The following is a 15,778-nucleotide window of genomic DNA, read 5'->3' as shown; positions in this document are numbered from 1 at the left end:
GTGTGAAAGCAAACTGATAGGACGGTAGTTTTTTTAAATCTATTATGTCGCCTTGTTTGTGTAATAAAGTAATGACTGCATTATTCTATTGAAAAGGAGTTTTTCCTTGGTAGATGCATTCGGTGAAAAGCTTGGCCAAAGCCTGGATAATTTTATTTCCACCTAGTTTGATCGCTTCGATCACTACTCAGTCATCTTCAGGGGATTTGTTTTTTTTTATTTCTAGAAATGCCGTTTTGATTTCGTATGGAGTTATTTCTGGCATTAATTCTGATTTCTGGTTTGTGATTTTGGACAGCGGTTGATCTTGCCTTTCGTTGGTGCTCTCATACATTTCACGATAAAATAATTCGACAACCTCAAGGATTTTGGTTCTATCAATAGTAATATTTCCATCTTTGTGTTTTATTTTGTACATATTTTTGTTTGTTATGTTGTTTGTATCTCGCCTTAAAAGTTTTAAACTTTTGTGTTCTTGCGTTATTTCTCTTGTATTGTTTTCTCTTACGTTTTTTCGGATTGACCGGTGGATATCTTTATTTAATTTCTTTACTGTTGTGTAGTGGGAGCCGTATTTTTCCATTAGCTGTCTTTTTTTACCTATTAGCCCTTTGGTATTTTTTAGTTTTTGTTTATGGGACAGTTTTCTTTATGGCTTAGTTTTTCTTTATGGGTCAGAACGGTCGGGCTGCACTTCCTTTCCGTTTCTTTTAGATCCTTCATTTTGCCATGATTTGCTTGATCTACATCTTCTATTTTGTCTTGCAAGTCTTGTATATGTCTGGTTGGTGTATCTTCATACAGGTCGTTGTTTTCTGAGGGAATCCATTTTTTTTCTTGTTTTTAGGATCATCTTTGTTCTTTTCAATTTAATATTTAATAGTATCTTAGCTCGGATTAATCTGTGGTCGCTTCCTGTTGAAAATGTGTTGAGTACTTCGACGTCTTTGATATTTTTTTTTATGTTTGTTGTGATATAATCTATTCAATTTTTTACACCGCCATCTGGGCTGATCCATGTCCATTTACGCTGAGGCTTTTTATCGAAAAAAGAGTTCATTATGAATAAATTTTTCTGGTGTAAGAAGTTCAGCAATCTTTGCCCTTGTACATTTATTTCGCCATAGCCATACTTACTTATTGGTTCTTCTGCATCATATGGTTTAAATCTCATTTTCTCAATTAAAAACGCTCATAAATATTGTGTAATATGCTGGTGTGGCATGTAACGCTATTTCTAGGTTTTCATAAAATTTTTCAATTTCTTCATTCTAGTGGGTAGTCGTTGGAGCATATGTCTGGATTACCTTAAGGTTATATCTTGCATTTAGTTTAAAGATAAGATATACAATCCTGGGGCTTATGCTGATAATTTTAACTGTATTTTGTGTACGCTTTCTATGTATAAGAAATCTTTCACCACCGTTTGAAGTATCATCTGCACCTTTAAAATGAAATATGTGTTCTGATTTAAAAGTAATTTGGGCTTCTTCTCTTAGCCTTATTTCGCTGAGGTCGACGATGTCCTATTTTATGTTTTTCAGTTCTTCCTCCAGTTCCATCATCTTCTGGTCTGATATAAGGAAGTTCATTGTTGGAAGGAACATTGTATGAAGTAATATGCATTTGTCGCGCTTTGTAGTAGCCTGATTTTTCCGGGGATTCTGAGCACCCTCTGCTCTAAACCTGTTCCAACCGCTACCTAGGTTGGGGTTGTTGTAGCTGCCGGAGACTGAGGGCCGTTCAGTAGTTTCGTCTGTCATGGAAAATTCTTTTACCATTATAACTCTTTACTAATATGTCCATTCCAATTATCCACAATAAAACAATTTTCATTTATAGGAATCTCGAGCATCTCACACTCAAGGGCCCTCCAAAATTCTTCATTTTTCTGTTCTTACCATACTTGTGAGGCGTAGGCACATGTGATGTTTACGTTGGTATTACCTGTATTCAGTTGAACACTGATTATTCTATTACTTGTTCTGGCTATACTTACAATACCTACTTGGAATACCTACTCCATTTCTGCCGTAACTGTTCAAACTACTATACATTAACTACATTAATTGCATCCATCTCCAAGATCTTTTGACTTATTAGTCCAACGAGATCCCTGTACACGAAGTACACCAATCATTCTCCTCTGCATGAAATCGGCGAACTCCCTTCCTTTTGCTGTCGTGCTTTCAACATTGAGAGTTGCAACTCTAAAAACTAGCTTCTTAGGTCCCTTCCGTCCTAGCCTTTTAACTGCTTTCTATATGCCTTCTTTTCATCGATGTAACAAGGTTTTTACTGACGGATGCCCTTACTGCCGCAAACACGTCTCCTTTATCCGGCCTTGAGATCGGCACTGATAGATGCAGACCTACTAAATTCATCCAGCAACTACCAGAGGCAGAGTTTCCCAAGAGGCCCAAGGCGGATGACCAAGATACGAACTTAAAAAGAAATTTAATAAAGAAAACTAATCCCACATAGGAAAAATTTTAGAAATAAAAATCACAACGCAAACTAGTTAAATATATATTATCAAAACTGTTTTTGCGATTCTTTAAAAACCTGTATCCTATACTTCAATTCCTTTAGAATTCGGTGCTCAACAGATATTTGTACATATGGAAATCCAACACCGCCATCATTTATAACAGGTACAGCAAAACTATTTCCTATATCGTGTATCTAAAAATAATTCATAAATATTAAATTAAAAATGAACTATTTTTTTTAACAATAATCTTAGTGCCATTGAAAAAATAATAATTTGAGAATGCTCTAAAATCACTTATACAGGGTGTTTAGAAACTCTCCTGACAAACAACGACTGAAGATTCCTCAGATAATTTAAAATAATTTAACCCAATTCACCTAGTCCGAAAACACTTCCTAAAAGAGTCAGAGATGTTCGTAGGTAGCGTCTTTTAATATTAGTTTTTTATAACACCACCAGAATGCTGCTAGTTAGAAAAATGAAAACTGGTACGATTATTTATCCTCCAAAGTTCGACAACTAACAAATCATGTAAAACATTTTGCAGGAAATGTAAGTAATCAGCACCATTTAACCGACTAGGCAATTCCACAGGCAAGTAGATAATCGTTAACTACTGCTATCCAGACATTTATGCTAAATCTATGCTGAAGCTTAAATTCTTGTATAAAGTGGTAATTGTCAGCAACGTACAAATAATATTGTACATTACGCTCATTAAAAATTCCAGATTTTGTGAATGTAGATTTGTCTGTTCATGAATTCTTCATGAACAGGAAAATTTCCTTCTAGCAGTGCTTGTACCTTTTTAAAATAAAAAGGATATACATTTTCGTTATGTAAAATATTTATGGACACAATGTCGTGGGCTGCTTTTGGTAAGTTGAGCTTTATTTTAAAAGACAAAAAAATCCCAATACACATAAAACTAAAAACCTATGACACTTGTATACTACCAGTTGCAACTTATGGATTGGAAACTATGGCAATAACAAGAAAAATGGCAGAAAAATTAAGAGTTAATCAACGGGCCATGGAGAGGGCCATGTTAAATATAAGCCTTAGAGACAAAACTTCTAACACCGAAATACGTCGAAGAACTAAAGTAACCGACATCATGGAAAAAATAGCGACATTGAGATGGCAATGGGTAGCACATATAACAAGACAAGACACCAACAGATGGTCTCATAAAGTGATATTCTCGAGACCTCGAGAAACAAAAAGAAAAGTGGGAAGACCCAAAAAGAGATTGATAGACGATATAACAGCTGTAGCTGAAAAGCAGTGGATGACAATTGCAAAAGATAGAAAGCGTGGAAAAAATTGGAGGAGGCCTATGTCCAACAATGGATAAATGAAGGCCATAGAAGAAGAAAAAGAAAATGGTATTTATAAATTCTGAAATTGTAGCATACATGGCAGACAATCTTCTAAAATAACATCTTCATATGCTACTGTAACATCATCACGTTCCCTCTTTCATCATTTTTTAGAACCACTGAACCTGTTTTTCTTAATCGTTGATGAAGAGCTGTCTATGTTGAGTAAGTGGGATCACGATTGGGAAATTTTTCAGAGTTTCTACGTTGTCTTGTTCGAGCGTTGCACCTCATTTCGCCACACACTAAAGCATATCAGCCTGTTCCTCATTAGTAAAAACCATTTTTGTTAAATTAAAATTATTATACTCCATTCCACGAATATACGACTGTTTTAAATTCGGTTTAAGGTATCGACTTAAATGGTCTATTGTGCTGAATTGTATAATAGTAAATTCTCCCCATTTTTAGAATACTGTTATGGCAAATATAAACCTTAGATTTAAATATGAAGTCATGATATAAATATGGAGTTGATAGTTTATAGAATAGTTGTAATTCAGATTTTGAATTATATAGTTATTATCATTGAATTTAGTATTGTAAACAAGTTAGTTTTTGAATTAAATGATTTAAACGAAGTGTAACAATACTTAAGTGATTAAATAGTGTACTTTATTTAGTCGAATATTCAATTAGTATTAAAAAAAAACAAAAAAACTTACTTACTTATTCTCCCAATCTCCTAAAACTATCATCAGCCATCAGATTCACAGCCATCATCACTGTCGTCGCTATCCTCATTCGGATGGTAAATTATAACAGGATTAACTGCTTCGATGCGACCTTCACGGATCCACCATTCTTCAATTAAGTCTTCACATTTTTTTACACTTTTTCCCCAAATTTTAGGAGTGGCAATATCCAATGCTTGTTGCCATGTTTCTAAGACTGCCTCGTCGCTGTAACCCTTGTATCCAATATGTTTATCATAATATGTTTTGCATATCCCCCAAATATATTCAATTGGATTGAATTGGCAATGATAGGGCGGTAGTCTTAACACACGATGTCCAAAGCTATGTATAATTTCGTCTACTATATATATGTTTGGTTGTGCATGACTTTTAACTAACGTTAGTAATTGAGGCTTAAAACAGTATTGAGGAAATGCAATATTTTTATTCGTTAACCAATCTTTTATTTTATCTACGGTCCAGGTGTTTGTTGGTTGCTTATTTAAAATTTCCGTATGGTACGCAGCATTATCCAGTACTATAACGGATGGTTCATGTAAACTTGGCAACAGTTGTTTTTTTCAACCATTTCACAAACATCTCCATATTCATTATTGTCATGATAATAGGCTGATTTTGATCTCTCGTCCTGCCAAATTCGTTTGATACCGCCTTTAGCAAAAATCCATGTTTCTTCTAAATAAACGAAGGAAGAACATTCTTTTTTAAATTTGTTATAATTTCTTAAAAATTTTATTCTTTTGTGAACGACACTAGCTCTTTCACACAAAGCCTTTCTATTGTCTTCCTTTTTGAACTTAAAACCAATCTGTCTTAAAACTCTCCAGAGACTTGTTCTGGAAATTTTAAATATATTTCTGTTTTTTAATTTTTGTAGCACTGAATCTAAAGAAACATGTTCTTTCTTTTCGCGCATTTTATATATTGTCTCATGGATTTCAAATTTGCAACCTTCGGGAAGATCTATAGTCTTTGGTTGTCGGCGAGATTTATATTGTGCGACATTTTGTTCACTTTGTCCACTTTTTTTTGCTTTTTGCAAAACCGACTTTAGTTTTGTTTCACTAATACAGAGTGCATCACACACACGTTTATGTACGGACTGAACAGGTCGCAAAGGGCCCCCGTTTGTTTTCTCAGCAGTAAAATAAGAAAGTACATTAAATATAAAGTTGTCTACATCTAAAACACGTCTCGGCATTTTTGGCTTCAATAAACAAGTACACTACATTAAACTCTCTCTTAACGGACACCTCTCTTCACCGGAAACCTCTGTACGGACGGTGTTTAAAACTAAAATCAGTCGGCGATATATGCAACTCTATGTAAATTTTCGTTACTTTTTAATATCTGTAACGACTCGGTACTTTAACTATCAATAGCCGGTATGTTATACCCGTTACTTTCGGAACGTTTAGAGTACATCCACTCAAAGCAAACAAATATTTAAAACTAAATACATATTATATTATAGATTCTTTTTCTGGTTTCTGAACCATCGTTCTGCCAATTTCTTTTCATTTATATTAAAAATAGTACATTTATTTTTATTACAGTTGTAGTACCTAATAAAGTAATAAAATAGTGTAATATCAAAGAAACCCGGCACGCCTCTTTGGTGTATACATTTCACCGAAATCCTACCCAAATGTCTGATGAACACATTTGCGTAAAAATGAGCGTTTCGTAAAAATTTTTGTTATTTTCGGATAAAATTTCACAATAAATTTTGCGTCTATCTGAACATCTATTAACTGAAATAATTTTAGTTCAGATGTCATACTAGCAGTAGACCCTTTTTATTGGAATAATAATTAGACCAATTTACTTTCATACTTCTACTTGCACAGTAAAATATTCGTTGTCGCAATAATCCCAAACAGTCGTATATTCGTGGAATGGAGTATATATTTGAAAGCCACAGAGTAAAAAACTAAAAGATAAAATTCACGAACTAAGTACAATTTGACAAACAAAAACGTAAGTTATACTTCTATTAACAGATCACGGGCAACTAGTGCAAAAAATATTAATTTAAATTTCATGACGAAGAAACAAAAAATTTTTAAATCGTTTTTATTAGAAAGTGGTGTATTCTATCGAAGTTAAAGTACCTTTTAGTACTAGAATAACTGAAAATTTAATAATTTGGTATTACGAATGTTTAAAACGTAAAGACAAAAAGTTATGCGTTAAAATAACCGTTGACCAGCCAAAACGGGCGCCTATGATCGGTACTAGAAATTCACAATTGATAAAATCGATTCACCTCTGAAGGATAAATGATCGTTCCAGATTTCGGTTTTCTAAACTGAAGCGTTCTGAAGGTATGTAAAAAATAACTAATTACAAGACGCTACCTTCAAAGAGCTCTAGCTCTTTTAGGAAACATTTTCGGACTAGGTGAATTGGGTTAAATTACTGAAGAATCTCTGGTCTTCGTTTGTCAGGAGAGTTTCTGGACTCCCTGTATATAGGGATAGATAATAATATGTAATGGAAAATCTATTTCAGTGATTCATTAATAGTTATTAATTGTACAAGACGATAAAATTGTATTTTATCTTCGAGAGCGTTTTTTAGCATCGAGACGTCAGTCGAGACGCTAATTATGCTCGAGAAGATAATGCGATTTTATCGTCGTGTGCAATACAACATTTTTTTCTATAGCAAGACTTCAAGTTCAGGTAAAAAATAGGATTTCAAAGAAAATTGTAATTTTTCAAAACAAAAATCGCAATTTTGTTGCTCCGTTGCTAGGGATATGAATTACGCTGTCAACAAATGTGAAACAAATGTTACGTTTTGATTTTTACGAAGAATATTGTTGCGTTTTGTGTACAAAGTGAATAAATACGAAATGGACGGAAAAGAATTGACACAAGAAAAGGAAAACCTGCCATCATTATGTAGAAAATGCAGCGTTGGAAGCAGAAAGTTTATTGTTGCCACAAAAATCTGAGATGATGTATGAGAAAGAATACCAGTCTTTTAAAAAGTCGAAAAGCATTAAGAATACCAATGGCGTGGGTGAAAAAATACACTTGGCGTATTTTTCTGAAAAGTCAAAGAAAGCGATACCATCGTGGTTATAGTCGTATTATTCGATGCTGAAGCGTACGTTGTTGTTGAATGAAAATTGTGACATTTCTAAATTTAGCAAGTTAACCACCTTACTAAAAAACCTGAGTGGAGGATACAAAGCTAAAAGGTTCAAAATCCTGGAGTCAGATGACATTATTAAATTTCTGACAGAAGCTTCTGATGACGTCTATTTGTTGATGAAGGTTATTGCTATTTTTGGTGTGCATGAAGCGACTAGGTTCGATGAATTGTACAAGTTAGAAGTGTTTAAAGTGGACGACAAAAAATCGGTGATAATCGTTTCATTATCTGATACTAAAACCAAGCAGGAAAGGTCGTTTTGTATTACTGACAAGAAAAGTGGACTGAGTTTCTTGGAAATTGTGAGAAAGTATATTGCCTTGCGCCCCAAAAACGTACCTCACAGTAAGTTTTTTGTAAATTACCGAGAGCAAAAGTGCATTACTCAGCCGGTGGGGATTAACACTATATATAATATCCCCAAGAAGATTGCCGATTTTTTAAAACTTGTAAATTCAGAAATGTACACGGGGCATTGTTTCCGTCGTTCTTCAGCTACTATGTTCGTAAATTCTGGAGCTGATCTAGTAAAAGTTAAACGTTTATGTGGATGGAAATCGTCATCTGTTGCAGAATCTTACATTGAAGAGTTAATAAGTAATAAGATTGCTGTATCCAAGTGTATAATTGGCGGACCAGAAAATCAATCCAGTTGATTGGTTGATCCAGTCCACCTCGAATCAAGTGTTTAAGCAAACGAGTACAAGTTGTGATGCTCCAAAAATTGATATTTCTAATAATATTAATTGTAAAATTTCAGTTGTTTTTAATCCTTAATAATGTTTGAATTTGTAAATTTTATTGAATAAAAAAAAAGTTAAAACATTTTATCTACTCTTGCTGTTAAAGTGTCACTTTATCTACCCTTGTGGTTAAAGTGATACTTTATCTACTCAAAACAGTTGTTATAGCAACACTTTAACATAAGCTATGGAAAAAATAAATTTAGATACACTTATTTTAGAAGACTTCCAAGTTATTTTTTTTATTTATCCGACTTATTTTAGACAACTATCCATTGTAGTGCTTTTATAGTACTTTTTTCAGATGAAATTTGGAGTTATTTTTCTAAAAACGTTAATATACCCAATATAAGGTGATAGTTGTCTGAAAACCAGTTTTTTTTTTAGAAATCATGGTATCCACAAGTTAGCGTTTAGTTTAGAATATGTCAAAAAAAGTTAAGAGGTCTAATTTTTTAAGGCACAATTAACCCTTCGTTATTCGCTCGGTCTTCTTAGATCGTAGACCACTCTCGATCAGAACGCCGCCGATCTGTTAGCATTATTTTCTTACCATTACTCAAATAGCACTGCTCTACACTACACAATCGTAAACTGCGCGACTAAACGCGTTACAGTTTTTAGTTTATCTGATAATTGAAGGTTTTATCGTATATATCATAAGAGAGAAAATTTTTCCAGCAATATTTTCGACTGGTATGGAAGTTTGTTGCCTGGCAATTTTTGCGAATTAAATTTTGACTGTTAAATCACAAGACGGCAGTGGAGTCTGTCGAAACTGAGTGGGTGTGTTTGCATGTTTGAAATGAATGTGTGTGTGGGGGAGAGTTTGGGTGTGTATGTATGTGTGTTTAGTTATTAGTTGATTTTAATTTTATATTTCAGACGAACAGATAATATGTCTGACCCTGATCCTAAAAGATGTAGAGTTCAAAGTAGTACAAAACCAGAAGATTAGAGGAGATGGTATGAGGAGTTGTCGAGTGGTGAAGAAACTCCTGAGGATGATGAAGATAAACATAAACTAGAAGAGTATATTGTAGAGAAAATCGACCACCAATCAGACTTCTGAACGAGAGGTTACGCCAAGAGAACATGAAAATATGTCACACTTGGACATTTTATAGATGAAGACAATTGCATTAAAAATTATTACTTGGGTAAAGACTAAACAACCAAGTTTAAAAAAAATAGGGAATTTACAAACACGTATTCGTTCTCATAATATTATAAAGCATTTTCCTGGTCCCAAAGATGATTTACGAAAAGCGATTTCAGCAATTGGCTAATTAAAAAATATTTTCCTAAGTAACGTATTTATTGAAATGATAACTTCGAATATTACATATATTGAAAAAGGTAAAAATAGGTTCATGGACAGGTCATGTAGCAAGATCAGTTGATGACCGGTGGACAAAAAGAATTTTGGAATGGAGACCCCGAATACAAGCTAACAGAAATAGAGGTCAACCCCCAACGAGCTGGACAGATGACATAAAAAGAGTGACTACAAATTGGATTCAGATGGCGCAAAATCGGACCAAGTGGAAAAGCATGCGAGAAGCCTATATTCAGCAGTGAACGTTAAAGGCTAGTTGATGATGATGATGAAAAATAGGTTCGAAAGGGATAGAGATGCAAGATTAACGTATAATAGGGTGAAATTCGTGAATTTATTTTAATGTTGTAACAATAAATAACTAAAAACAATATATACCTGGTAAGCCTGTCAGAAATGAAATCAAGATGTTTGCATTAGTGAATATAAAGAACTTGTACAAATTTAATCTCGAAACCTACGTTGCAACACAACCTGAAGGACCATGCAAGCTGAGTTATTCTGGTGAAGATATAGTTCTGAGGTTAGTGCACCCTGTAGAAGGAACAAAACTCAACACAACTGGGGATAATTGGTTTACCTGTGTGCCACTAACAAAAAAACTATTAGAAGAAAAAAAAACCAAGTTACTTGGTACCATGAAAAAGAACCAACGTGAAATACTTTTTGGTATTTAGAAAAATTTCACCATGGTTTCTTATTGTGCTAAAAAAATAAGGCTGTTCTATTAATTTCTTCTACGCACAATAATAATGCGATTAACCCAGAAACTGATAATAAGAAGAAACACGAAATCGTCACCTACAACCATACTAAAATAACTGTAGATAAAGTTGACCAAAGATGTGAAAAATACAATGTAGCAAGAAACACAAATCGGTGGCTCAAGGTTATATTATATGATCTGCTAAAAATATATCTGCGATAAATGCCTGCTGTGTATATGAAGTTACAAAAAGCGACTTCGTTTAAAAGTTAGCATGGCATCTAATGAAACTCCAAATTGAATATAGATCAACTATATCTCCCCTGCCAAGAAAAATTAGACGACGAGCTCACGTACTGCTCGCAGTTCAAGAAATCGTACCCCTCCTCCTAATATTCCAACAAATATACGTGAAGCAATGTTATATTTGCCCACGAGTTGTCATACCAAAGATGTGGAAAACTTGCACGCAAGGATCATCCCAGGGATATTTGCACTGAATGTTTGATCGACTAAAATAGTGCCACTTTTACCATTTAATAGTTTTATTCTTTGTTTACTTTTTTGTTCTTTTCTTTACATCACTATTGGTCATTTTAAAAGTTTAAAAATATAAAGGATTTGTGTTTTTTACTAAGGTAAGTTTATTTTTGTAACCATTTTTATTTACTTGTGAATAAAGACACAAAAAAGTACGACCTCGTTTAAAAAAAACTGGTTTTTATCTATGTGCTTTAATACCTTTCTTCTTTTATATAAACGAACATAAGCCAGCAAAATATTATATTATAACAGATCCGTATTCAAATCAGTTTATTTACCTTTATACATGATATGGCAGCATCAAGAAGTCCACTTTCTGGTATTCGGACATAAATTGAGTCAAAAATATTTTTTTCAATCTGAATATCTGCGACTAGGGTTCCCCTAAAATATCATATATTAGGCACGTGTAAATTAGTTTTAATAACAAAATTATTTACCAAACAAATAAAATATAGAAAAAAAATACTGTGGTAAGTCTATATCATAGTTTCACAAAGTGATCTATATTGACCCCAGGTGTCGACTTCGACTTGCCAAAAATTGGGAGGTCTACGAGGTGTGACTGTGGACCACGTGAAAGGACTATTGAAGTTTCTTCCTCCCACTGGAGCATTAAAACCATTACTTGTGGTATATATTATGTATGAAATTTTTATGTTTTAGGTGCCCAATATACGAGCCCCTTCCCATACCAATTCGCTAAACGTTAGATTGATTAGAAAATTACATTTTAGAGAACAAAAATAAAAGCGCAGCGTAAATTTTAGAAGTTTTAATGCATCAACCAACATTTTTGAATTTCCTAATTAAAGGAAATATTTTATAACGTAATGAAAACTATTGATTAAACAGAATAATAATAAATTAAAAAAAAAGGCATAGAATATGTAATATTAAAAGTCCAGTGGGACTGCCGGTAGAAGTTATACTTCTATACACGCGTTCGCCGTTACAAATTTATATGGGAGTCAATCTGTACAATCATTACATATATAATGCTATAGGTAAGAGAGAGCAGAAAGAGAAACAGAATTAGGTATATATGTATATGGTGCATCGTTTGCTGTATATAAACAACATTTGACCTGTAATAGGAAAATAGTAAATGAAGGATTGAATCATTATTATGATAAAAATGTATATTTTTATTTTCATATTATGTATGAAAGAAGTTGAATGCAAAAAAATTTTTTTACATATACTCTGCTGTAAAATTCATTGTTTAGTTTGTTACTTATATAAAATACAATACAATACACTGCAACATAATTCAATATAATAAGACAATACAAATTAAAATGCAATATTCATAAGTATTTAAAAATGACAATATACATAACTTACTCACGCACATATTATGTTTATGTAATTTACCATGATAATAATATTAATAAAATAAAAATATTGTTTCGTGATACAACTGTCAATTTGTCTGACATTTACAGATACAAAATTTCATTGTCGTTTGTTGTGTATATAAGTACACATTTTAACTTTCTTGAGATATTTACGTTTTAATTTATAATTTAACATGCCTAACGAGGCTCAAGACAAATCTGAACAGAATGGAATAATAATAATATTCTTAATCATCATCATCATCATCATCATCATCATCATGGCTTATTTACTCCTGGCGGAGTGTTTGCCGCCCTTTTGGGCTCTCTGATTCATTTATTGCGGAGAGTCAGTCCGCTGTTGTTTTTTTTTTATTAATATAGCAGCGTGTGTGACTTGGCCCTGTCTACAATTTTCCTCCATTCTTTCCGGTTCTTACAGCGCTCCTTCCAATTGTAGATTCTCAGCTTCTTTATGTCTCCTAAGACTTGATCTCTCCATCTTGTTTTGGGTCTCCCCTTTGGTCTCTTTGTTGTTGGTCTCCATCCAGTTATTCGCTTTAGCGTAGAGTCTGGGTTAGCTATTTCTGTGTGTCCCAGCCACCTGAGCCTTTGCGTCTTCACGAACTTGATTATGTCTTCACCCTCGATGACTTCTTTAATTTCTTCATTGGTTAATCTTCTAAATTCGCCTACACTTATCCTCACTGGTCCCATTGTTCGTCGAATTATCTTTCTCTCTAAGATTTCCAACCTAATTTCATCTTTTTGTGTTAGGCACATCGTCTCTGCACCATAGGTGATCACTGGCCTGATTGCAGTCTTGTAAATTTTTAATTTGGTTTTCTTACTAATGTGCTTTTCTTTCAGGAATTTTTGGTAGTTCCAGTAGGTTTTATTACCCAGTAGGATGCGTTCATTTATTTCATCCGTTCTATCATTTCTGTCATTCACCATCACTCCCAGGTATTTGAAACGGTGTACTCTTCCAAATGTATATGCACCAAGCTTAATTTCTTTCTCTATGTTCGTATACTCTCTTGAATACTTGAGGTATTTCGTTTTGCTTTGGTTTATTACTAGCCCTCTCTTCTTTGCTTCTTTATCTAGTATGAATATTATGTTCTGCATGGTTTTTAAATCTCTAGTAACCAGTGCAATATAGTCTGCATACGCTATCAGTTGGGCTGAAGATTCGATAATCGTTCCCATAATTTTGGCTGCTCTTACTGCCCCCTATATGGCAATGTTAAATAATGTTGTTGACAGGGAGTCTCCCTGTCTGACACCTACCTCCATTTGTACTTCATCTGACGGGCCTTCCCTTGTTAAGATTCGTGCCTTGGATTTCTTCATCGTCATTTTCGTGAGACTTATTAGTTTTTCTTGGATGCCTAATTGATTCATATCCTTAATTAGCTTCTCCCTTATTACACTGTCAAAAGCTTGCTTGTAGTCAATAAACAGTATATGTAGATCTATTCCGTGCTCGTAACTTTTTTCGACGATTTGCGTTACAATGTCTATTGCATCTATTGTTGACTTACCTTCTCTGAATCCATGTTGGTATTCACCTATTTTTATTCTAGTTTCTTTTTCTATTCTTTGTCTGATCAAATTAGTTAATATTTTGTACATTGTATTTAATAACGTGATTCCCCTGTAGTTAGTGCATTTCGTCTTGTCGCCTTTTTTAGCGATTGGTGTTGTCAGACCACAATTCCAGTGGTTCGGCATGCGTTATTCTTCCCATATTCGTTCTATTAGGTTGTGGATTCTGTGGGCTAGTTCCTCTCCCCCTTTCTTGAAGAACTCATTTATAATGTCATTTGGTCCTGCTGCTTTCCTTGTCTTTAATCTGTTTATGGTCGCCAGTACTTCGCTGTATGAGGGAGGCTCTGATTGTTCTCTATTCCTGTTTTCTGTTTGTTCTTCATTTTCTGCGTTTTCAGCATCGTCTTTCTTTTTAAACAGTTCTCTGTAGTGTGTTTCCCATTCCATTTTTCCAATATTTGCCGGTATCTCTTTTTTCTCTGTGATTTTATGTATTTGTATAGTCTTGCATTGTCATTACTATTGGCTTCGAGTTCCTGCAGTAATTCTTCGATCCATTTCTTCTTTTTTGTTTTGCAGCATTTGTCTGACTCTTTCTTCTTCTCTTTATAGTGTAGGAGATCTTCTTGTTTCCCTGTGGCCAACCACCTGTGTCTTGCTTTGTCCTTGTCTTTACTAGCTTGCTCGCATTCTTCATCGTACCAATCCTTTCTTTTATTGTCTTCCATTGGTTCTATCGTCTCCTCTGCTGTTGTTAAGATACTATCTTTTATGTCTTCCCATGTTTTATCTATGTTCGATGGTTTTAGGACTAGTAGTTTTTCTTCCAATTTAGTGCAGAATTTTCTGTTTGCATTATCTGTATTTAGTTTCGACCGATTCCACCTCTTTCTTTTCTTTCTGTCGTTTTTATCTTTAAGCATCTTCAATTTCATGCGCCTATCACCAAAATGTGATCCGAATCAGCATTGGCTCCCCTGTAAGATCTTACATTCTGTAAAATTGTTCTCCATTTTTTTGAGATTAGGATGTGGTCTATTTGGTTTCCATCTGTTGTTCAAGGTATTAGCCACGTTACTTTGTGCTCTTTTTTGTGCTTGAATTAAGTGCTAATAATCATTATTCATTGTTATAATATTCTTAATAAATATTAAATATATTTACAAAAGCAACATTTTTATTCTCGAGAGAGAAAAAAATATGTCTTCTGTCTCTCTCTTACCTATACCTTACATATGTCATGATTTTGCTGATTCACTCCTGTACAAATTCCCAACGTCGAATGCGCGTATAGAAGTATAACTTCAAAAATGTGAAAGTTTACCACTGAGTTACATCCACTTTATTTTTAATGACAACCACAATTTTTCGAGGTTTTAACAAGTTCTGAGAAAATTCTAATGTAAACGAATCTCATATTTCTTGCAGTTTTTTCTTCAACTCGTTGATGTAGCTAGCAGGATGTTTTCTCAAAGCTTTTTTCATTTCGCGCCACAAAGTCTCTATCGGGGACAAGTCAAGACTGTTAGAAACTTATTTCAGAAGTGGTATGCCATAATCTTCAATCCATTTTTACTCTTTTTTGAGGTATGACAACCTGCATCGTCCTGTTGGAAGACAAAATTTTCCGCTGATGTTAAACGGTGTTCCATAATCGATGAGATTCTTCTAAAATATTCAAATATTTGTCTGTGTTTACAAATCTATCGATAAAATGTAACTTTCCCACACATTTTAGCTTAATTTTTTTTTGCGAATGACGCGACTCCTACTGCCTCCGACATACACTCGAATCTTGACTTATCACTCAATTC

General features: G+C 33.8%; 1 long non-coding RNA gene across 1 annotated transcript in view; it reads right to left on the bottom strand.

Moving 5' to 3' along the window:
• Positions 1-2,515: 2,515 nt before the first annotated feature.
• The window catches only part of LOC140445353 (uncharacterized), a 30,458-nt gene continuing 17,195 nt past the window's right edge, over positions 2,516-15,778 (bottom strand). Inside the window, exons 2-3 of the long non-coding RNA XR_011951387.1 lie at positions 11,349-11,454; positions 2,516-2,685 (exon numbers count right to left, since the gene is read on the bottom strand). This is a non-coding gene — a long non-coding RNA (uncharacterized lncRNA). The remainder of the gene's footprint in view (positions 2,686-11,348; positions 11,455-15,778) is intronic.

Source organism: Diabrotica undecimpunctata, chromosome 7 (assembly GCF_040954645.1).
Source record: "Diabrotica undecimpunctata isolate CICGRU chromosome 7, icDiaUnde3, whole genome shotgun sequence".
Classification (NCBI taxonomy): domain Eukaryota; kingdom Metazoa; phylum Arthropoda; class Insecta; order Coleoptera; family Chrysomelidae; genus Diabrotica; species Diabrotica undecimpunctata.
The sequence above is the reverse complement of the archived record's forward strand: the minus strand, read 5'-3'. Positions and strand labels throughout refer to the sequence as shown.